This window comes from Pantherophis guttatus, chromosome 3 (genome assembly GCF_059756535.1).
Source record: "Pantherophis guttatus breed Tessera chromosome 3, ASM5975653v1, whole genome shotgun sequence".
Taxonomy (NCBI): Eukaryota; Metazoa; Chordata; class Lepidosauria; order Squamata; family Colubridae; genus Pantherophis; species Pantherophis guttatus.
In genome coordinates this window covers 24,725,897-24,750,294 of record NC_142065.1, presented here as the reverse complement: position 1 = coordinate 24,750,294, position 24,398 = coordinate 24,725,897, and the positions used below count along the sequence as shown (strand labels likewise).

Below are 24,398 nucleotides of genomic sequence, written 5' to 3'. Positions count from 1 at the left end.
GTTTTGGTCACCACAATGTAAAAAAAAAATGTTGAGACTCTAGAAACAGTGCAGAGATGACAAACAAAGATGATTAGGGGACTGGAGGCCAAAACATATAAAGAATGATTGCTGGAATTGGGTATATCTAATTTAATGAAAAGAAGGACTAGGGGTGACATGATAGCAGTGTTCCAATGTCTCAGAAGAGGGAGTCAAGCTATTCTCCAAAGCACCTGAGGGCAGGACAAGAAGCAATGGGTGGAAACTAATCAAGGAGAGAAGGAACCTAGAAATGACAGTTAGAACAATTAATCAGTGGAAATACTTGCCTCTAGAAGTTGTAAATGCTCCAACATTGGAAGTTTTTAAGAAGAGATTGGATAACCATTTGACTGAAATGGTGTAGGGTTTCCTGCCTAAGCAGAGGATTGGACTAGAAGACCTCCAAAGTCCCTTCCAACTCTATTATTCCATTCCATTCCATTCCATTCTATTCTTGTGTCTTTAAGATGGTAAGTATATTATGTTTTCAAGTAGTGACAATCTTCTATATTGTTTCCACACAATTTAATTATTGTTTCTTACCTAAAAAGGCTTACATAATTTAGCACAAGGACAACTGAAGGAACTTCATTTCTTTATGAACATATGTTGATTTGTGATCATCACTGGCAGACCAGATTAAATTTTTCAGTCAGGGAAAAACACATAAACAAATTATAAACTTCCTTGTTTCAATAAAACTAAATACAGAATCCGTAAACATGCACATTAGGACTGAGAGACCATTTGTTGCAGAAAGAAAAACAATAGGCAGTCAAATTCTTGAACTATACTCACTGAATTGAGCTGCTATTTGTTTCTGTCTGATAAAGGTAATTTATAATTAAATATATAAACTATTTACATAATGCATTTGCAAACTTGCAATGTTTTGCGTAAGAGCTTTCAGTTTCCAAACATGTGCAATATCTTTGGAGGCACAATATGATTTAATAAAAAATAATGACCATTTCCTTCTTAGCTTTTCAGCTGAGAATAAATCTCCTAACATCTCACAGAAAGAACTTGGAAGTCAGCCATGCTATCCTCTTCACACTTCAGGCAGTTCATAGATCCTATTTCACGGCTCATTCAAAAGAAAGATTAGGAAGGTTTTTTTCCATTTCGTCTTTTAAATAGTTTAATTCACAAGGGGCTAAAGTCAACAGAAGTATCACACAAGGAGGAGGAGGAAACGCACCAATATGCTTCCTGAGTAAATCATATTTTGTCATCCTGACTATAACATGGCATTTCTGTATGGAATAATAAATTTATAATGCATCTTAAAATATTTCAGAAAGAAATGCATAAAGAAATTCTTACTCAGTTTTAATGTGGGGATAACTGTAATTAAGGTGTATTTTTGACTGACAGAAGAAGGAAATGTTTTCTTATGTCAATCCGAAAAAAAAATATGTGTGTCTACCAACCACACTGGGACCTTCAATGAAGAGACTTCTCTCCCTCCCCCTCCTCTCCCCCCCTCCCAAATTATGGTCAAACTTATTGGAAATATATCATGAAAAAAATGAGCCTTAAGGCAACCCATTTACAAGATGTTCATAGCGTTAAAGGTTTATAATATTAGCACCCTGATTTGAAATGTCAAGGTTTGAGTGAATTCTTGGCATCAAGTTAATTGAGCTTAGCTGGAATTGAAGGACTAGACAGCTCTGAACACGTAACTCCAAAGAATTCTGAAGCTCAACCGAGACCAGCCTACTTTTCCCACTTACCTTACTTACCCAACTCAGCTTAGTCCAAAGAAAAAAAAATGCTTTAAAATAGTTCTTTGCTCTTGAAATTAACATTAGATTAATTCACAATGGCCATATCTCTCATTTCATGACTAGCAGACATTCAATGTAAAGGAGGACCTGGTTCCAGTCTGACTCATGGACTGCTGTCTCTAGGATAATTAGTTCAGAAATGTGTGCCTATCAGGATACAATTTATCTTCAATATGTTGATCTAGATATGAGTTGAGCTTTAAGTGTTGCTGTAATAATTCACCTGGTTCATTTGTGTCAGTGACTCCTAATGACAGGATTGTAAAGAGAAAATATACATAGCCACATTTCTACTCTTACTACCCTGTTTCCCTGAAAATAAGCCATCCCCTGTTAATAAGCCCAATTGGGCTTTTGCGTGCATACGCTAAAATAAGCCTCCCCCTGAAAATAAGTCCTCCCCGAAAATATTTAAACGCAGAACTGGAAATCAGGTAAGTCGGCAAGAGGAGCCCCATCTTGCTTCACGCGCCCCAAAGTATAAGACCTCCCCAAAAATAAGGCCAAGCGCTTATTTCGGGGTTCAAAAAATATAAGACAGAGTTTTATTTTCGGGGAAACACAGTACTTGAGTTTAAATGTCACACTCCAGTCAGTTTGTGGATTGTATTTTCAAAAAGGATGAGTTTAGCACATTTCCCCACATTTCTTTTTTATATGTTTCAATATATAATTGTGCATATGCATTTGCAAAAATTATTTAGGAAGTGACTCTGACAAAACATATTATTATTTGGTTGCATATCATAAAAAGTTAAAATTGTTTTAGACATTATGGCACTACGGTTTGAAGAAACTATTTAAGGTAAAACTGTTTATACTTTTCTTTAGCTTGTGCTTCTCTCCATATCAGTTCAACTTTTCAGTGTTCAATAGCAGCTTTTTTTGTTTTTTAAAAACTGTTAACATTGCATCAGGAAATGATGGTAAACTTTAACAAGCTGATACATTAATGTTTACTATTAGCTTCTGTGCATTATGCTTAACTCTTTATACTAAACTTGTAAAGCTGAACAAGAATTTTAACATAATTAAATATAATTTTATACCTAGAATGAAGCTGTAACTTGCAATCCGTGTTCCTCAAGAGAGATATTGTTCATTGAGGGTGTACTGACATGATAAAGCAGGAAGTACTGGGACTAGATTAGATCTTCCCTTGTTTTCTTTTACTGTGTTTCTGGATAAGAACAAGTTAAGGCAGATGATAAATTAATGAATCAGTTTCCTTATAACTTTTTATCATGTTGTCTCTTATGTAAATAAACATAACTGTAAATGCTTACACAAGGTTTCTTTTGTACATATCCAGCAACAGATTCAAATAAATATATTTGAATTGTCCCATTCCAAAAGTTCCAGTAACAAAGTGAACCACATCCAAAAGCCTAGGAAAAGGTTTCAACATCCTATTTTCACTTTAATTCATTTTACTTTCTAAGGAAGGATGTGACAAACAACAATATAGAGTTGTAGGAGAATGAGCTCCTTAATGGGGATTATTAAAAGCACTTTGGGCATATTCTAGCAAGGAATAGCATGATCAGGTGAAGCAGTGTCAGGATGTGACCTGAATAAATTATAAACTACAGACTAAGTCTGATTTTTAGTTGACTTTGTGCCAACAATTCAGCACTAGAGTGAATCCACATGAGAATTTATTTTGTACTAAGCAAGACCTACATACTTGGTAACCTATAAAGTTAAATGAATCCCATCTGCCATGTTCTGTTGCCTGCCAGATGGTTCACAACAGAGGGTCATACAGAAATTCTCTAGTGCCACTGCTGTTCTTTTTTATCTATTGATTCATAACACGTAGAGTATTACAATTTTAGTGATAAAGGGTTGCACGAACAACCCTTTATCATGAATACTCTTCCTCAACAGGAAACAGATCAACATAAACAGTGCCACTGAGCAATGGCCCACCCAATTTAATAAAGATAGGTACTGATGTCTTGATAACCTAATTGGCAAACAGAAGCTCCTATCTGTGTTTGGTCATGTTCAGTGTAATTGTTCTCCAGGCATCTCTTAAATTCCGTCTGCAGAGTTCCTCGTTAAACTAAAACGCTCCCTAGGATTGTCAAACTGAGAGGCCACTAAGCAGCAATAAACGTCAGTGCTTTCATCACCCATGAATTTCTAACTTTGACCTGGATCTCAGCAGAATTGCTTGCCAGATCGTGAAATCCCTGAACACCCATCCAGATCCATAAGATTCTTTAGGGTCTGCAGAAACCATAGTTAGTGATGAGGTTCATCTGGACCAGGAGGAGATCCAGCCATTTAGAGATCCATCTATTACTAATATCCTTTGTAAAAATGTGCCAAGTAAAAATGAGATGTAATATATAGTTGTCTCTATGAACTGGGATAGAATTTCTTAGGAAAGCTCATGCTTGCTAGTGAGGTCCTGAATTCCTCAGCATTACCAAATTGCACCCCTCCCCCAGGATATGGTGACTGAAATCCTCAGCTGATGGAATATAAACAACAGCCTAGCAACAAGGTTGAGGAGCAAAGGAATGAAAATGATTGAGCAACAGATTGAACAATAAATTGAAGACACTCCAGAAGGCAAATCTCAGATAGGACTATGAGTTTAGTTAGTTAGTTTAGTTTAGTTTATTACATTTCTATACCGCCCTTCTCCCCAAGGACTCAGGGCGGTGTACAGCCATGTTAAAACACACATAAACTCACAAAATTTAAAAACAATTTAAAATGAATATATTAAATTTGGCCCACAAAGTTAAAAATTGACAAACAACCCAATTTAAAATTCATATTCTAAGCCAGCCCAGCCTGTTGAAACAACAGGGTCTTAAGGGCATGGCGAAAGGTACAAAGGTTGGGGATCATACAACTTCCGGGGGCAGGTCATTCCAGAGGACAGGTGCCCCTACAGAGAAGGCTTTCCCCCTGGGTGTTGCCAGTCGGCATTATTTGGCCGACGGCACCTAGGAGTCCCTCTCTGTGGGAGCGTATGGGCCAGTGGGAGGCTACTGGTGGCAGAAGGCGATCTCGTACATACCCAGGTCCTAAGCCATGGAACGCTTTAAAGGTGGTAACCAGCACCTTGAATCACACCCGGAAGTTGTTGTTTTTGCTTGCTCATCCATGCCCTAGGTCCGTGATGGCGAACCTATGGCACACGTGCCACAGGTGGCACACAGAGCCATATCGGTGGGCATGTGAGCTCACCTCCGGTGCGCATGCGCATGCTGGCCAGCTGATTTTTGGGCCGTCTGGGCCCACCAGAAGACGGGAAACAGGCTGTTTCCAGCCTCCAGAGGGCCTCCGAGGGGTGGGGTGGGGAAGGCCGTTTTCGCCCTCCCCAGGCTTCTAGAAAGCGTCTGGAGCCTGGGGAGGGCAAAAAACTGGCCTACTGGGCCCACTGTGCCATCGCATGCAAAAGCAGGGGGAGCACGGGAGGGCAGGGCACATAGAATTATGGGTGTGGGCACACACACACACGACCCCCTGCGCTCCCCCCACTTTTGGCATGTGATGGCAAAAAGGTTAGCGATCATTGGCCTAGGTTGTGAAAGAGTGAAATTTTATTATCAACCTATTTCACATCCTTATCCTTGATCACTACCAACCTATGAATCCAGTAAATCAGAAAGTGATTCCATACCAGCCAAAGTCCATTCTCCCTGGGCTCATGTAATAATACCCCAGTAGGAGATGACCAGACTGAGCCTGAGGGAGGGAGGGATCAAACGCATCATCAGTCTCAAGTCCCTTTGTACCCACAAGTCCAGCCCAACTTGAATTCCACTGAGTCTTGTCTACCAATTTGCTTTGGCCATTAGTAGTTCAGATTCTTGTAGAGAGCATTAGCATACAATAAACTTATATTCATTTGAACTGCCTGGACTCCTGATTTCCTGCACTTGACACTCCCTGTGTTTTCTCATTCCATAGGGATCCAGTCACCATCGCTTATCACCTTTCATCCAAAATACAAATTGCTGTGAAGCTAGAACATCAATCAAACCTCACTGGAGACAATGACCCAGGTAGAACTCCATGGCCCTTCTAACTTCCAGTAGGACTCATATATTTAGAATATATTTTAAAATGGCATAATATACTTATAGCAATGTATATGACAACTATATGGTAATAACTACTTGTCTCCTCACTCACACAAGTCTGTTTTTTTTATCTTTCCTTTTTGTAAATTACTTTAAAATTTTAGGATATAAAAGTAATATAAAAATGTTTTAAAAGTTAAGGCAGTTAATTCTTTTTTTTTAAACTATCCTTTAAAATTATTCAAATGCTCACAGCACTTACGATTCCAGATTAAATTTTCAGTCTAAATGTTTAAATTCCTTGACAGCGCTTACATACATGAAGCTTGAAAAGAAGGCATCCTTAATGATTTTTAATTAAAATCTAGCAAATGTTCAAAGAATTTAGAAGGGAATTTAGCCATTTTTTTTCAGATTCTGCCTGCAAGAAACAAGAATACCCATTCCTACAGTCCTCTCTCTAGTTGGAGTATTGGCAAGCCTATATTCTTCTACTCATTTGAATAAAAGCCCCGGAATATCAAAATTAACCACAGTCATTTTGCCTGAAAGTTTCTCTTTTCTTCTCTGAATTGTTCTAAATCATGCTGGGAATTTATGCTGACACGAAGGCCCCCTGCTGCAGATGGTAATACATGGAGGGCAAAAGCTGTGCAGAGCTGGAACAATTGTTCCTGATCTCTTACCTTCTGTGCTCATTATGTATAGAATTAGTCTTGCCTGAATTGGGGTTGTGTCATTTTGGCTGAATCAAGGATGATCTGTGCACTGTAAGTTTCTGAACAATTTTGGGTTGATTGATATTTTCAAGTTTCCAAAAATACTTTGTCAGGTAAAATGGTTACAAATCCAAAGGAAAAAGGAAGAGAGGATGAAGCTGGCATTCAGGTCTAACTCTGCACAAGGGTTACAAAGCTTATAAATTATTGGCCTAATTAAAAAAAAAGGGTTCTCAATATAGATTTTAGATATTTCTAGGTAAGTAAAGCTAAAGGTTCCCCTCGCACATATGTGCTAGTCGTTCCGACTCTAGGGGGCGGTGCTCATCTCTGTTTCAAAGCCAAAGAGCCAGCGCTGTCCGAAGACATCTCCATGGTCATATGGCCGGCATGACTAAATGCCAAAGGGGCATGGAACGTTGTTAGGTGGTCCCTATTTTTCTGCTTGCATTTTTTACATGCTTTTGAACTGCTAGGTTGGCAGAAGCTGGGACAAGTAACTGGAACTCATCCCGTTATGCGGCACTAGGGATTTGAACCGCTGAACTGTCGACCTTTCGATCGATAAGTTCAGTGTCTTAGCCACTGAGCCACCGCGTCCTTATGTAAATACAGAGAGCAAGTTTATTATTTATTTATTTATTTATTTATTTATTTATTTATTTATTTATTTATTTATTTATTTATTTATTTATTTTATTTCTATACCGCCCTTCTCCCGAAGGACTCAGAGTGGTGTACAGCCTAATTAAAAACACAAAAACAGACAATATTTAAAAATAATTAAAATTATTAAATAATAGGCCCAATTTATAAAACCCGAATTTAAAATCCCATTTAAAACCAATTAAAATCTTTATATTGATAGCCCAGCCTGGCGGAACAACATGGTTTTGAGGGCACACGAAATACACGGAGATCAGAGATTTTACGAATTTCTGGGGGGAGTCTGGAATTTCATTCTTCAGTAGTCTTGTTGAATGAAAAAATCAATATTTAAAAGAATAATACTATTGCAGAAACTGATCAAAGTGTTTGCAGTACTCATGTGTACTTAAATGGGAAAGGCAAAACAAATGAAAGGTTCAAAGAATTGTTAATTTTGAGTTGCTATCTAATTTTTACCATTTATTCTTATTTTAAATACGAAAAAGGCAAATTGATTTGAACACAGATCTTGCCAAGTATTTTCCTCATATGTCATCATGTGTGTAAGTATGTATCAATGGTATAAGTATCATTGTACCAAGACAGAATTATCTTCTATTTAAATCAGGAGCTAAAGACAAGGAAACCAGAATCTGAATCTAAATCAACATTTATGCAAAATTGGAAACTAGTCCAAGGGTAAAAAGATGGTCTCAATATTTTAAAGAAAACAAGAAAGATTAGAAAGATAGGTTCAAGCTATTCAATCACTGGCTATTGGCAACTAAGGTTTATAAAACCAGAGCTCTGGAATTTTATCCCAGACTCCAATCATTTGGAGAAAGTTTCCCTTCTGATTTAGTCCTTATTAATGTACTATCACAAGCTACATCTCTAGATCTGCTTGAATATCTATACTTTTTCAGGCTTTATGGATTTTGGATCTCAATTTTTGAGATAAGCAAGGGACACATTACTTTGTGGAGTTCTAAACACAGATTTTAATCTCTGCTCTTCTAGATAACATTCTAGGCCAGTAAGAAGCCAGCTTCAGGTCTGGTTATTCCATTTTATTGAAACATAATTTTCAATGAAATGTATGACAGCTTTGGTCAAAAATAAAATGAAGTAACATTTGAAGACTTCATTAACAATTAGCATTCACTAATTAATTAATTTATAGTTTTGAGACTTCATTTCAAAACTAAGAAAATCATAGGTTGGTAGTAGCATTACCTAAAATATGATGGGAAGCATGACTTGTAGATCTGGAAATATTTATTTATTCAATGTTATATTACTTCTAACTATGTAAAATGTAAAATATGTAAAATATATATTCCAGATCCTTTAATTTACTAATAACAAATAATGCCACTTAAATGACATTTAGAAGTGCTGTATTAAAACATTGGGCAAGACACAATATACTGACATTGGAATGCCAATAGCAGAGATAGACAATACTTTCAACCTGGTATCCTCCAAATGTATTGAGTTACTGATCAAAACTACTAATCAACATATGAGAAGCCAATAAGCTGGGGAAGGCCAGAATAAATTCCATTGTACCAAAACGACAGAAAGTTTGACTTGTTAGTTCAGTTCCCCCCAAAGTACAGCTTGCATAACTACTAGTAATAAATGTACTACTAGACAACAATGAAATTAACGTCTGAATGTATAATCTATTAACATAAAAATACAAAAGCATTTTGAAGTAATAATTATGGTAGGTATATGTAATTAAATTAGCTAATGGCAACATATTGCAAATATGTCATTTCAAAATATTAGATGGATACTAGGTCCAGCAATGGTTATTTTTTCTGGATTTTTTAATATCCATACATTCAGTTTCCCACATCAGGCCAATTTACAGTCTTATATTTTTCTGGTCCTGAAAAATTAACAGAATAACCTTTTAAAAGGTAATGGGTACCAGAAATGAATGTTAAACGTATTTTCTCTTTCCAGTAAGGATTACCAATCTAATACAGGAAATAAGTTACAATTTAGTAAGAAACATTTAGTTTCTTGCTAAATTGGCTAAATTAGAACAGAATGGCTACATTAGTTGGATTATTTTTATAGTTCTTGAAAAGCAGATGCCCTGGATTGTATTGAAATGAATGTCAGTAAAATATTGTCAGAAAAAATGGGAGGGACATCAAGTGTTATTTTATTTTATAAAGAAATATAAATGTGCATGCAATGAAATATAGCTTGTCTGGTTTCACTATAAGCCATACTGTAATATTTCTCAAAATAGACAAGAAATAATAACAAAAATAAACAAAAGAAATCACTTTTGTGAAAATTATTACCCTAGTGGGAAAAGCTTGAGAATATAACTGAATGTAAGCACCTCTTCAAGATTATGACCAAACCTTGAAGAAAGGCATCATTGTATTGCTTGTCACAGCTCTCTTATTAAAATAAAAATTATAGACCAGCTATGGACTAACTAATTTAGCATTTTCAATGTAAGTTTAAGAGTAATGTGGGTCAACAGATTCCCTTGATTCGAGTGTTGCAGGATATAACATCCTTAGTTTAGTGATATAAAATATAAGATACTAATGAATTCCCATTCTCTACTTGCATGGGCAAAGTCACATAGCTAATCAAATGCCTCTTGGGAAGCCTACAATCAAGATAGGAAAACAACAATTGCATTTTTCTTGGCAAGAACTGATATTCCACACCTAACATAATCTATATCTGTAGTAATTAATAGCCACTGATACCAATCTCTTCCTCTTTTAAGAGTTTCAACTGGCAACTTACAGTACATCTTGATGCAGTGAGATCCATAATGTAATTAGACTGTGTGAATATCTGGAGCTGTATCCAGTCAATTTTACTGAATGATTTTTAGTTATTAAAAAAACAGGGAGGGAAGAGATTATTTTTAAATTTCTTTTTGAGAAAGAAACCCAAAACTATGCACACTGTATAAGAATAAAATATAAATGATGATACAGTACAGGTAGTCCTTGCTTAACAACTCCTTGTTCAGCAACCATCTGAAGTGACATCAGCATTGAGCAAGTAGACTTATGACCAGTCCTCATAGTTACAGCTATTGTAGGGTCTTATGGACACATGATTGTGATTTAGGTGCTTAGCAAATGGCTCACAAACAGTTGCAGTGTCCTGTGATCACCCTTTGCAACCTTCAGTGTTAGCTTCTGACAAGAAAAGTCAATGGGGAAGCCAGCTGGAGATCCCAAAGGATAATCATGTGACATCATACTTAATGACTCTGCAGGATTCACTTAAGAATAGCAACCAGAACTGCTGCAATTCTGGTCATGTGACATGCCACTTGATGACCTCATTGTTTAGTAATGGAGTTGCCAATCCCAGTCACCATTATTAAGCCAGGACTCCCAATATTATGTGATTTTTTTTCAACATCAAACCAGCATATAATATCTAACCAATTTATTGTAAAAATAATGCTATACAGAGATACATGTATTTATCCATTTATTTACTAGATATACTGTATATCTGACCTACCATTTGGAAAGCAGCTTAAGTGGCACTATCCCTGTTTTCCTCACAATAAGCAGCCTATGAGAAAGAGAAAGAAAGCAATTAGTCTAAACGCATGGAGTGAGTTTCCATAACTAAAGATAGACTAGGATCTCCCAGATGCGAGATTAATAATAGATTTCCATAATAAACATTTCTCAATTTAAAATGCCAGTTTTAGTAAATAGTAAATATATGTATTGTTTATGTGGCTCTGAAAGTCAGGAACCTAACCTATAATTTTAATGCTTTCTGGCATATGAGTGATTGCATACGCACTTTAAATCTTCTCTTAAGAGAATATTTAAGTCCCTTAATTCTTCTCTTAAATCAAAGACCATTGAAACCTAGTCTTTTTTAATCTTGAGCAGGAAGGCATAAACTATTTATGAAAGATTCTGATTCTAAACCATACAGAGTCTTAATCATTACCACCCCTGAACAAGGTTACTTGAGGTCTTGATTTTACAAGAATTCTACTGACTTATGAAGACACAAACCTTCTGCCTTATTCACATTCTCTCTCACACACACATACACACTGTTCATACTCTCCTCTGTTAGTATAGGTCCCCTTATTTTTTTCAGACAGAAATGCTCTGTCCAGGAATATTAAATAGAATGTAACATGGCATGCTGTTTACCAAGTTATTACATAAAACCTTATTATGAATTTTTCAATTTTTAAACATAGAATGGATTTTCTTAAGAGTAAAATGACTAGGATTTTCTTAATATTTTGTTAACTTTTTTAAAAAATGTGAATGGTAAATGAAGTGTTATTTATGAAATCACTGAAGGGAAAATAGACAGTTGAAGCAACGTTGCCTTAATTATTTATTCCATAAATGTGCCTGCTTATATGGCAAATATTTCATAGAGTTGGGGCAAATTACCCTGATTCTATCAATATTAGAATTCTTTGTATTACAATGACAGAATGTTATGCAATTTTCTGTTATAACAAATATCCCAACATCAGTTCACTTAAAGCTTTAATAAAGGCATATTAGCAAATTTCAGAAAAGTCTTGGTTATTATTGAAAAGAAGGAACACTGCATATACAGTATGTATATATATATATATATATATATATATATATATATATATATATATATATATATATATATATATATATATTAAAAATGCTGGAAGAAGAAAATATAAATTTATAATTTATAGTTTCCTCAATAATTCAAAGGGAGGGATGTAAAAAGAAATAAGTCATAGCCTTAAAACTGTTTTCAGAGAGCACTGCATGTTCTTATGTTTATGAATATAGAACCACAAATAAGCAAAAATGGAGGAATGATTTTTGTACGTTGTTGGCTTATCTATAAGACCTGCAGTTATTTTAAGACAAGAAAAAAGGACCATTGTCTTAGAAGATTAATAGTTTGCTGCATGAAAGGACAAAGTTTAAATAAATAGAAATAAACATGCATTTAACACTGTCTCCTCTGTGTCAGCTAAATCATTCTGCCAAAGAGGGAAAATGAAAGTATGCTTTACCAAGTAGAAACAAGCACCACAAATCCATATTATTCATAGTATGGATAAACAAGAGAAAAATAACGTAACACCTGTATTTCCTACTTTAATATATTCCATTAAAAATGTTTTCTGATTTCTAAAATGAACAAGGTTATTTGTTAGTAAGAGTAGAGTGCTAATTTTATAGATCATACTTCATCAAAGGAGATGAAGTACAGGAGATCATACTTCATACATCATCAAAGGAGATGAAGTACAATCTGAAAGACAATTTAGTAGTAACACTCAGACTGCATCATTAATGTAATTGGTGTAATTAATTAATGTTCCATCTTTCTTCATTTGTTACAAGGTCCTGTGAGATAAGCAGTGAGTTGACCTTAATGTGCCACTAGGCATGCACACACTCTTTTTAAAAAGATAACAAAAATATTTTTTTATTCAGAAGGGAAACTGTTTTGGATCTTTTTTGTTAATGCTTTTAGCAAGTAAGACATTGAGTAGTAGAGTAGAATTTCCCTAAGCTAGCTGAATTCAAGAACAGGATCAATATATTGGAAATCAACCAAAGAAAAATAGTATACCACTGATAGTCAGGGGTGGGCTGCTGGGGGTTCGCAGGGGTTCGAGAGAACCTCTAGCTAAGCTTCTGTGCAGTTCGGAGAACCCCCCAAATCCCACTCCTGGCTGGCGCCGCCCGCCCTGCCCCTCCCAGGAGTCCCCACATGGCCTGTTTTGGATGCAGGTAAGTGCAGGGCGTGCCTGGAAGCTTGGGGAGGGAAAAAACAGGCCTACCAGAAGTTTGGGAAGGCTGGAAATGGGCCTGTTTCCAGCCTCCAGAGGGCCTCCGCAGCCTGAGGAGGCTGTTTTCGCCCTCTTGGAGGCTCAAGGAAAGCCTCCGAAGTCCGGGGAGGGCAACCCCCCCCTGCTGTATTCCAGGAGGCTGATTACGCCACGTCCATCCAGCAACTGGGCAGAGAACCCCTTGCTAAAATTTTTGAAGCCCATCCCTGCTGATATTCCACTGAAATCCACAGGTTTTACTTCCAACAGGGATAACCTACATCTTATCAGAGGGCAATGAAACAGTCCTGACAGGCATAATGACATTCCATCTCTACTATCTGTAAATCATTTTAGAATTAACCAGTATCCTAAAATGCAGGGTAAAGGAGTTGAAAATGGTAATTACTGGATTAAAATGTTGATCTCTTCTGAAAGAGGGTCAATTTATGTAGAGCTGTTCTGCTTTAATTTGAATCATTACACTCATTCAAAGTGTCAAGTCAATTCAAATCAGCAATCAAATCTAGAAGAATGTTAAGGCCAATATATTTATATCGTTGTCTTTTTATAAAATCTAGCGGCTACTATTGTAATAGCCTTTAAGAGATGACACAGAAAGATACATGTTAAATACCTTCTGGAAAAACAAATTAAGTCTTCTGAATAACCATTCTTTTCCTTTAATATTCCACAATGTTCAGTGAAGGAGGGTTGCCTGAGTAAATTACCATTTTTATCTTTGCACTGCCTCTCTCTGGTTTAAAGTTCTTTGTTTTCATACAATGAATTCTGAACTCTCTAATTTCTAAAACCAAAGTCATATTCTGTTGTGTAGAATGGTTATTTTTCTGCCTACATGCTGCTGTGCAAACACTTTATGTGATTTGACACTCATTCCAATTGCTCTTGCCTTGTGAGACATTTATTCATTATAAATCCACTGCAATACTGTTTGAAGATTATTCTGGTTTCCATTCTTTTATCATTTCAGGTAAAGATTATCTGTACAACTCTATTAATAAAACTTCAGAGGCAGTGCTGAGTCAATCACTTTTGTTTTGCACTCACCACTTACTGAAAGCGGTATGAAGTTTCAGATAGGCAGACTTTCACAAGGTCAACTATTTTGTGGTAATAATGTATTGGACATTTATAATTAACTTGACATTTATAAATAAACCGCTAAATACATGTGAAGCAAAGTCTACATGCAAGTTGCAAAGCAATACTCGGTCATCCCCTATAAACATTTTAGAAATTGTATCTGTGAACCAGGAATAACTTCTTTTTTCCTCAGCTAGTTCCAGTGTTAAACTAGTCCTATTATTAGGAAGGTTTTTTTCTGATATTATTTGGGAAGTGTCTTTGTGTAACTATTAAATATAGTATTCTTTGTCTTGTTCCCTAGGATGATAAAGATAGTATGTGAAGTCATCAGATATTTGAAGAATGCTACCACATCCTTACCAAGTTGTTTCTACTCAAGGCTAAATGTGCCTACGTTCTTTTTCCTTATATGACTTAGTTACTAATCCTCCTGATCATTTTTGTTGTCTTTCACTGGATTTATCTCAATTTCTCTGAAACTTTCTTAAAAGGAGCCGGGGGGCACAGTGGATAGAATGCAGTGTTGTAGGCAAACTGCCCAAAGCCTGGAGTTTGATCCTTATGGGGCTCAAAGTTGACTCAGCTTTTTATCCTTCTGAGATCTGTAAAATGAGGACTCAGATTGTTGGGGACAATCTGCTGACATTGTAAACTGCCCAGAGCAGCGGTCACCAACTGGTGGTCCGTGGACCACTGGTGGTCCGTGAGAAAATTTTGGTGGTCCGCAGAAAAATTATTTGCATTTTTATATTGCATTAAATACTATTTATCTTTTTAAAAAATTCATATTAATGGTCTGCAGGATTTAAAATTATGAATTTAGTGGTCCTTGAGGTCTGAAAGGTTGGTAACCCCTGGCCCAGAGAGTGCTGTAAAGCACTATGTAAGGCAGTATGTAAGTCCAAGTGCTATTGCTATTACTAAAAAGTCAGAATGTCACTACTCAAGATATGATATGATCAATCCAAACTATAGTAGAATAATTGGTTAGAATTTAACTACAAGAACCAATAGTTAAGATTAATTTGAACAATATTTAGACTATTTAGAAATACAAAATACTGTACTTCTGAATTCAAATGTATACAGGTTCCCAAACTATGCAGGGGACACTAGAAGGTAGCTGCTTCTGCTACTTTATCTAGTACTTTCTTTAGAATATTGTGTTCTGCACTGCCTTTCATCCTTCATTACTGACTACTGCCCGTCTTATCATCATGGCAATCTTACAGGGAGGCCAAAAAGAAAGAACTCAGGCTGTAAAGCACCTTTCTCAGACTCCCCTCAAACATGTTCCTACTTCTTATGTAATAACAACCCATAAACATAACTGGGTTACAAAACTGTTTTCTTGACAGCTTAATCAAGACAAAAGTTGCAGCTTCTTCTCTTTTATCAACAGGCAGCTTTATCAACTACCTACTTTTTCATCTGTTCTATTAAGTTTCTTCTGTGATTAATTCAGACATTTATATATTTCATTCAAACCAAAAACAGTGTGCAAATTTAGCCCCTTGAACAACAGGTGAAATTTGCTGAAAGAATATTGATCTAACAAGCCTAGTCCTATTTAATCCAACCAGAATAAAAAGTTCTTTCCAGATGTAAGCTTAATATTCTTTTAAACTGGAGATAAATTAATTTAAATTAATTAATTTAAATTAAATTAATCCTTCCATCTTTTGTACTTTTTTATTCTTTCCTTGTCTTTGTTTCTGGTGGGCAGATGGCACAAGAATGAAAACCTACAACTATACATAACATCAAGGGCTAATTCATCAAACTGCTTTTAGGAATACCACTGGACTTTTAAATAATACCACTGGATTCTTTAAATAAGTTTCACCAGTGCCAACACCTTTCTAGACAGTTTATCTGTCCTGCAATTGCTTTATTATTTGCAGTTCTAATAAAAAAAGCCCATATGTTGGTCAACTGGAAGATCATAAAGAGATATACCAGTGTAACTACTTCTATTTGGAATATTATTTAATCCACAATTATTTTCATTTAGCAGGACAATCATTTTAAGCCAATAATCATTTAATCTTGGCTGTGTGGAATACACTTATTAATATTTCCCTCATTTCCCTTCTTCCACTTTCCCACAAAGTTGTCCACGCATTTATACAAAATGAAATTTTAGGTAACGGAGGGTATAATTGTGTACACTACCTGAAAACCTTCTAAGCTATTCTTCAAGTTAAGTGGAGAACACTGCCCTATTCAAACTGCTAGGCTTATTCAATAATAAAGAATAATTTAGGTAAGAAGAACTTCAAGCTAGACTGAGAATGAATGTAAAATGGTATTTCAATACTGTGTATGTATCTCCTAGTACCATCTATTGAAAACTACAGTCAACAAAAATATGCCCTGAAAAAAATAACAAACAGCTCTGAAGTGTTACATTGGGGTGCTCAATTATGTTTAGGTTAATTTTGAAAAATGGGAAGTTGGCATATTGTATCACATTTCAGCATTATTTTTATTTCCAATAAATTCTTTTGGGCTCCATAATGGCCCCTGTATGTAGATTATTTTTTTAAAGAAATGATTGCTAGTAATCTAGATGTGTGTTGTATGCCCTGTGAAAGGACAATGGTAAACAATATTAGGAGGACCTAGAAAAATGGATAACTAAATATTCTGTAACTGATTGCGTCCATACCGCAAGACTATATAAAATATGGTATTAAAATTCTAAATATTAGAGGCACTTAGAATAACCTACTTTGTGTAAATGTTAGCCTCAGGCACAACCTGAATTATTTGTAAATCTGCTAGGAATAGCTGTCTTTATGAGCTGAAATAAACTTAATTATGGCTTTTATTAGAGACAATGGTTCAGCTCTGCCACTGAAGATATGTTACTAATTGAGTTGATGGAGAAACCGGTTGATCTAAATTTTTGTATTCATTTATTTAATTTGTAGCTCCCCAAACAGAACGCTTTTAAGAACTCTTATGTTGCATTGTAATACATCATATGGTGTGCGAAAATTATATTACAGAACGTTAAATTATTTGCATCTTTTAAAAAACAGAATCAATTTGCCACCTGATGCAAAACCAGGCCAGAACAAACTTAGGGAAATGAAAATCTGAGTGGAAATTGACAATCACCCATTCTTGATTTAAAGCCAATAGTCAGAGGGAAACGTGAAACAGTTGGATCAATGCTGAGTCACAGAGCAAATTAGGTCACATAGCTCATGCATCTGGAGTCAAATTAGGCTTGTTTAACAGCTCATTTCCTCAGGGTGATCAAAGTTAGCTTTTTAAGCTTGCAATAACTTCATGCATGATAGATTGAAAAACAAACTTAAAATTCAGCATATGTCTTAGGATATTTAACAAAGTACGATTAAATAGAAAACAGAATATTTTATCAGATAAAATCTTTAATTTTAAATTTGTTGGCACTGCTTGGTTGGCTGCTGTTTTGTTTTTCTCTCTTTTTGTAAAAAAAAAAATATTTAGCTGGTAAAAAGGCAAAAGCTTATTTATACAAGCGTTCCCTCATTCACAATCCTTGCCATTCTGCACTAAGCACAAGTAAGTCATTTAAACTTCTACTATATCTTCAATTTATTCCTGAGGGAAAAATTGATCCATACTGGATAGAAAAGCATAAAAAGCAAATTGATTTTTCCAAGATGTCGGAACAAATTTGCAAGCTAGATAGAAAGTGCAAAACGTTAAAAAAGTTGCATAAGATAGATCATACAAATATACGGCAGTGCTGGAATGGCTACAGGCCCATCTAATTTCTCATCCTTTCTCCAAATTGCTCAGATGCAACGGAGTATTTTAAGGAGTGGCTCCATAGCTAGACTCTATGCTTAAAGGCAATATTTTTCTGCAACAAAACAGTGACATGAAATGATCTAATCACCATGGATAAAGCTTTTTTTAATGTGCATCTATGTTAAAGGCTACAAAAAGATAATATCTTTTGAACAGCATTGTTCCTCCTTTAGCTCAGTTCACCTTTTAATAAAAATAGATAGATTTTTATTTTATTTTTTTATTTTTATTTTTAATGAAAAATCTACAAAAAGTATTAACTTCAGTACTTTAACTAAAATGTAGTACATTCTTATCAAGATAGTCTATCCTTTTTATAAATGTTTGTCACATTTTCCTTTAGATGTTTTTTAAAAAATAAAATAGAAAAGCCATTGTCCTATGGAAGATGCTCCTGTTCATTAGTTTAGTTCATTTATTTAAAAATAAATTACCTTCAGTTTTTAATCAACTTCACAAGTCTAAAATTCTTTAGCAACAGTTTCAATCATTCCTTCCAATTCCAAATTATGATAAGAGTGATTATATTAGGTCATTATAAAATGAGCGCTGAGTAATTTAGACAAGTTTTAGTTTTTTAAAAGATGAAAGTCATCACTAAAACATCAAACTTAACAGCAGGAAGATCAGTATTTCTACCTGCAACTGACACCTATACAACTCAGATGCTGTACTCAAAATAAAGAAGTCTAAAGTCTAAAGAAGTCAACTAATAGGACCTCCATCTTGCTGAGAACCAATGTCACCCTGTGTTGTCTCATGCAGAGTTTATCCCAGCTTCCAGATACCGGGGCAAGATATTGATGTAATCTCTTTGATTTGTCTTCTGGAACAAACAAGCAAATTCAAGGTCTGGTATTTGATGCAATTTTCAGAAAATTTAAACAAAAATCATTACATTTCTATGCCGCCCATCTCATAATACAGCAACTCTGGGTAGTTTACAATCTTTTATCAACTTAAATCAGTGGTGAAATCCAAATTTTTTTTACTACTGGTTCTGTGGCGTGGCTTGGTGGGCGTGGTGTGGTGTGGCTTGGTGGGTGTGGCAGGGGGAAGATACTGCAAAATTTCCATTCCCACCCCACTCCAGGGGAAGGATACTGCAAAATCTCCATTCCCACCCTACTCTGGGGTCATCCAAAGGTGGTATTTTGAACTACTCAAAATTTCTGTTACCTGTTCTCCAGAACCTGTCAGAACTTGCTGGATTTCACTCCTGACTTAAATGAATAGTATTACTATGCAATATCCAAACCATATGGAATATCATTAAAGTAATTCAAATCAGTGATTCATTAATCCCAGTCCTGTATTTTCTGATGGACAGTACAGCTTTAGGATTTCAAATTGAGTGCTTGATTGAATTGCAGAACATCTCTAATCCTCATGAGAAAACTATATATAGGTCAGGAAGCCACAGTATGGACAGAACATGAAGAAACAGACTGGTTCCAGGTTGGCAAAGAAGTGAGACAAGACTATATAGTCTCTTATTTATTCAATCTGTAAGATGAATTAAGGGTAACTGGATTGGAAGAAGAGGAACATAATTTTAAAATTGGAGGAAGAAACATCAATTATTTGTATTATGTTGATGACACTAGGCAGGTAACCTATAGTGCCAAAAAAAGGAACTGAAATTAAATATAAAGAAAATCAAACTGAGAACAACCAGCCTTAGAACTGACAATGAGGACAAAATGAAGGGCAATTTTTGAAGGAACAAGCAATATATTGTAGACTAGCAGTCAGTAGAACAGCCATGAAGGCTTTGGAAAAAAAATATTTAATTTTTCCTGTTGTCCTCTTTTCCTCTTTCAGTTTTAATTTTGTATTTTAACTATTTACTTTGAAAATAATATTTGTCTGTCTATCTATCTTCAGATGTTTATACTTACAAATATTACAATCATGCAAGCAATTGTAATAGCTATGACCACTCTATATAAAGTTAGACTTTGAAGAAGCAAAACAGGAAGAATATTGATGCTTTTGAACTTTGATACTATTTAAGATGCAAGTGAATACTCGATTCCTTTGAGAGGTCCACAAAGCTGGTAAGGGTGAAAAGAAAGAGAAGAAGACAACCAGCAGCAAGATGAATGAACACAATTACTATGGTAATGGGTATACTGTTGGGAGATCTGAAGGGCCATGTGGATGATAGATCATTCTGGACAAGATCCTATCTACGCATTCACCAAGAATAAATACCAACTTGATGCCACATAATCAATCAATACCTGCAGTGTATCTGTAAATTAGTAATATGTACTGAAGATGCTTTTAAATCTACTTCAGCAAACTATCAGAAACTTTGATCATAAAAATGTAGACCATATATTTATGCCTAGTACATTTGCACTGCAAAAATCAAGAGAGCCACTAGAAAAAAAGATACCTTCTAGATTTTGGCAGTCCAAAATCTGCTAGCCCTAGAAATATTATATTCTACTAAAACTAAGTTTAGTAGTTTTGAGATAGTCCTCAACTTAAATGACAATTGAGTCTAAATTTTCCGTTGCTAAGAAGCAAGTTTTACCCCATTTTATAACCTTTCTTGGCACATATGTTAAGCGTATCACTACAGCAGAGGTGGGTTTCAGCAGGTTCTGACCAGTTCTGGAGAACCAGTAGCGGAAATTTTGAGTAGTTCGGAGAACCAGTAGTAAAAATTCTGACTGGCCCCGCCCCCATCTACTCTCTGCCTCCCAAGTCCCAGCTGATCTGGAGGAAATGGGGATTTTGCAGTAACCCTCCCCTGCCAAGCCCACCAAGCCACGCCATGCCCACCAAGCCATGCCCACAGAACCGATAGTAAAAAAATTTGAAACCCACCACTGCACTACAGTTGCTAAATAAATAACATAGTTAAGTGATCTAGCTTCCTTATTGACTGTGTTTTTCAAAGATCACAAAAGGACATCACATGAGCTGGGCACTACAACCACCATAAATACAAGCCAACCATCTGAATTTTAATCCGTGACTATGGAAATGCTGCAATGGTTATAAGTGTGAAAAACAGTCATAAGTCACTTTTTCAGTACTATTGTAACTTTTAACATTCACTAAACAAATGGTTGTAAGTCAAGGACTACCTGTATTAATTTCCATTTCTCCATAGTGTAGAAATGGGAGGTGCCAGTCTGAGTATTCCTTGCTCTAGCTCTATGTCCTGAGCTGAAAAGTTCTGAAGATCCGCCTCCCTGGTGACGTCTCTTCAGTTTTTTTCAGCTCAGCACAGCTCATGGTTGCAAGATTTTAGCTCCTGAGCTTTGAGCCAGTGTAAATAATTTTTTCTTTTTTTTTTGCAGAGTATTTGGAATTTGGTTTCCTGTGACTGCCATCTGACTTAACATCATGGGGGATACTGACAGGCAACCATCTTTCTCTGCTGAGGGCTCCTGGTCACCTCTGCCTGACAGGGGTAGGGCCTCTAGGCCACAAACTGCCAGCCTTGCTGCAGCCAATAAAATTAAGGCCAAGGCTAGAGCTCGCCCCGGGCGTTCCAAGGCTAAGGAAAAGACAGCTCAAGTTAGGCACCGGGCTTTGGACAGAGAATTTGCAAAGGCCGCTGCCATTAATAAGGCTGCTGACCCCCCTCAAGCCACTGTGCCTGGGCTTCAGACATCAGTTCAGACTGTGGAAGATTCTGTCTCTCAGACTGTCCATTCTCCTACCTTGGCTGGGCCATCCAGGGCATGGTCTCCAGAATTGCAGGCCGAGCCCCAGCAATGTCCAGGGCCTTCTGGGACCAACAAACGCCCTGAAGCCACCTTTACCCCCACAGCGGCTGGCCTTCGCCAGGATGAAGGGGAGCGGGATGTTCAGAATTCCATGAAGTCTTGGGTGGAGCAGGCTATTAGGCAGGGCATTGCAGAAGGGATGCAGCTTCAGTCGCAGATGTTTGCCCAAATGTATGCCCTTAGACCTGAGGTGGAGTCCCAGGGATATCCTGCCCCTTCTGAGGATTACCTTGGACAGATCTCTCCTTCCCCTTCTGAACTAGTTGACTTTACAGAAGACTATCTGGAGGAGGGGGAGATTTCGGATGGGGATCAGATCCAACCACCCAGGCCCGCTTTCAAGGGTTTATTTAATCCAGCCCTTTTGAAGCCACTTCTGATTAAGGCCAGGGCCACTGCTCGATTGGGTCCTGACCCAGCACTCTCTGGTACCTCGGGTGCTGGAGAGCAGGATGATTATCTTTTCACAGAACAGGTGGTGGAGGCAGATACTATTCTTATCCTGGGAATATTTCTGGACATGATCCGTAGACAGTGGGCGGCCCCAGCTCTTCCCTCCAGGGCCTCAGGGCTGGACAACCAGTTGTTTACGGTGGATGCGGACATGCTTAACTTGCTGGAGGTTCCAAAGGTGGACGCTCCGGTGGCGGCTCTCACCTCTTTTTCTGTTTTACCACCTGATGCAGAGGACGCCTTAAAGGCAGAAGATAGGCGAGAGGAGACTGCACTTCGTCGTGCGCACCAGGCGGATGCCTGGGCTGTAAGAGCTTCTTCGGCAGCATCCTTTCTCACCAGAGCGTCGGTCAGATGGCTTCGCCAGCTTCAAGGCCATTTGGCACCAGATGATGTTCGGGCCCACCAAGACCTTTCTAAAATTTTGGCTGCAGCTGAATACATGGCGGACGCTACCTTAGTAGCTGCCAGGTTCTCTGCCAGGGCCATGGCTTCGTCTGTCATCACTAGACATATGCTATGGCTACGTCATTGGCGAATGGACGGGAAGAACAAGTGGAAGTTGGCTTCCGCTCCCTTTGAAGGGGGGTTTCTTTTTGGACAAGCCTTAGATCCCCTACTTATCGAGACAAGGGATAAAAGGAAGGTCCTCCCGTCCCAGAGCAGGCGAACGGATTTCCGTTCATCCCCTTACTATAGGCGGCCCTCCTTCTGCCAGGAGGGAGCCGGGCCAAGTTTTCCCCGTCAGCAACGGCCCTTTCACTCCTTCAGACCTAATTATCAGGCAGATAGATCAGTCTTTTCCCGGGGTCGCCAACAGTCGTCCAACAAGCCCTTTAGGGGCTCCGGTGGCAGAGGGGCCAGGAGATCTAAGTGACTATCCATCACTGGATCCTCTTGGGGACAGGCTCGGCCTGTTTGCAGACCGCTGGGACGACCTTACTACAGACAATTGGGTGAGGGAGACAGTAAGAGCAGGGCTCTCCCTCGAATTCCTTTCACCCCCTCCAAGGCATTTCCTCCGCTGCCCCGTTTCTGGAGACCCGCTCAGGCGGGAACTCATGGAATCAGCTATCCAGCATTTGCTGGATATCCGGGCCATTCAGCCGGTTCCACGGGGGCAGTGGGGGTGCGGGTTGTATTCCATCCTCTTTGTCATCCCAAAGGACTCGGGAGGGTGGAGGGCAATTCTAAATTTGAAAGGCCTCAACGAGTTTATCGTTTACAGAAGGTTCAAAATGCACTCCCTGCATTCCATTTTAGCCGGAATCAGGGAGGGAGACTTCCTAGCCTCCATAGATTTGACCGAAGCCTACCTCCACATCCCAATTCGGCCGGAGCATCGTCAATACCTGAGGTTTTGCTATTCAGGCCGTCATTTTCAATATCTTGCCCTGCCGTTCGGGTTGGCCTCTGCCCCCCGGACGTTTACCAAGATTCTCTCTGCCTTGGCGGCGTATCTCAGGTCTCTTCCCATCAGAATTCAGTGTTACCTCGACGATCTGCTCATACAGGGGTCCTCCCAGCGGCGAGCGGAACAGGACTTGGCCACGACAATACAGGTATTGAGGGACCACGGGTTCTCGGTGAATCTGGCAGTCATCTCGTACCTTCTACAAGGTTAGTTCACCTGGGGGCCCTGATAGACACGATAGCGGGGCAGGTCTTCTTGTCCCCGGACAGACAGGACAGTATCAGGGCGCTGATTCAGTCCATTCAGGGATCCCAGTCAGTTCAGGTAGCCCAGCTATCCCAATTGTTGGGGAAAATGATTTCTTGTATGAACATAGTTCCCTGGGCCAGGTTCCATGCGAGACCACTACAGTGGTTCTTGCTCCCCTTTCAGAAGGCAGGAACGAGCTCATCCAAGATGAGGGTTCAGGTTCCCCCACGGGTCCTACGATCCCTGACCTGGTGGACGTCGGGGGCCATCCAGAAGGGGTGCTTCTTCAGGGAATCCCGCAGGGTGATAGTAACGTCGGATGCCAGTCTGACGGGCTGGGGGGGCCATTGCGGGTCTCAGGTGGCCCAGGGCCGCTGGTCCTGCCAGGATCTATTCCATCAGATCAATTGGTTGGAGCTCCGGGCTGCCCGTCTGTCTCTTCAGACCTTTCTACCGCAGGTGAGGGGGCAGCATGTGCTCCTTCTCACAGACAATACGACGACAAAAGCCCATATCAACAGGCAAGGGGGAACTCATTCCGGGCCTCTAATGCGAG

At 38.1% G+C, this 24,398-nt stretch overlaps 1 protein-coding gene across 13 annotated transcripts in view; it reads right to left on the bottom strand.

Moving 5' to 3' along the window:
* The window catches only part of SULF2 (sulfatase 2), a 293,351-nt gene that overhangs the window by 198,683 nt on the left and 70,270 nt on the right, over positions 1-24,398 (bottom strand). For 7 of the 13 annotated variants that reach the window (XM_034413833.3, XM_087889122.1, XM_087889126.1 and 4 more), the window contains one exon: positions 10,762-10,815. The exons of 4 other annotated variants lie outside the window; for them this stretch is intronic. The gene's annotated coding sequence lies outside the window, so the exon portion shown is untranslated. Of the gene's footprint in view, positions 1-2,866; positions 2,998-10,761; positions 10,816-24,398 lie in introns of all 13 variants that reach the window. 2 more of the 13 variants (XM_087889131.1, XM_087889132.1) reach the window with 1 other exon arrangement.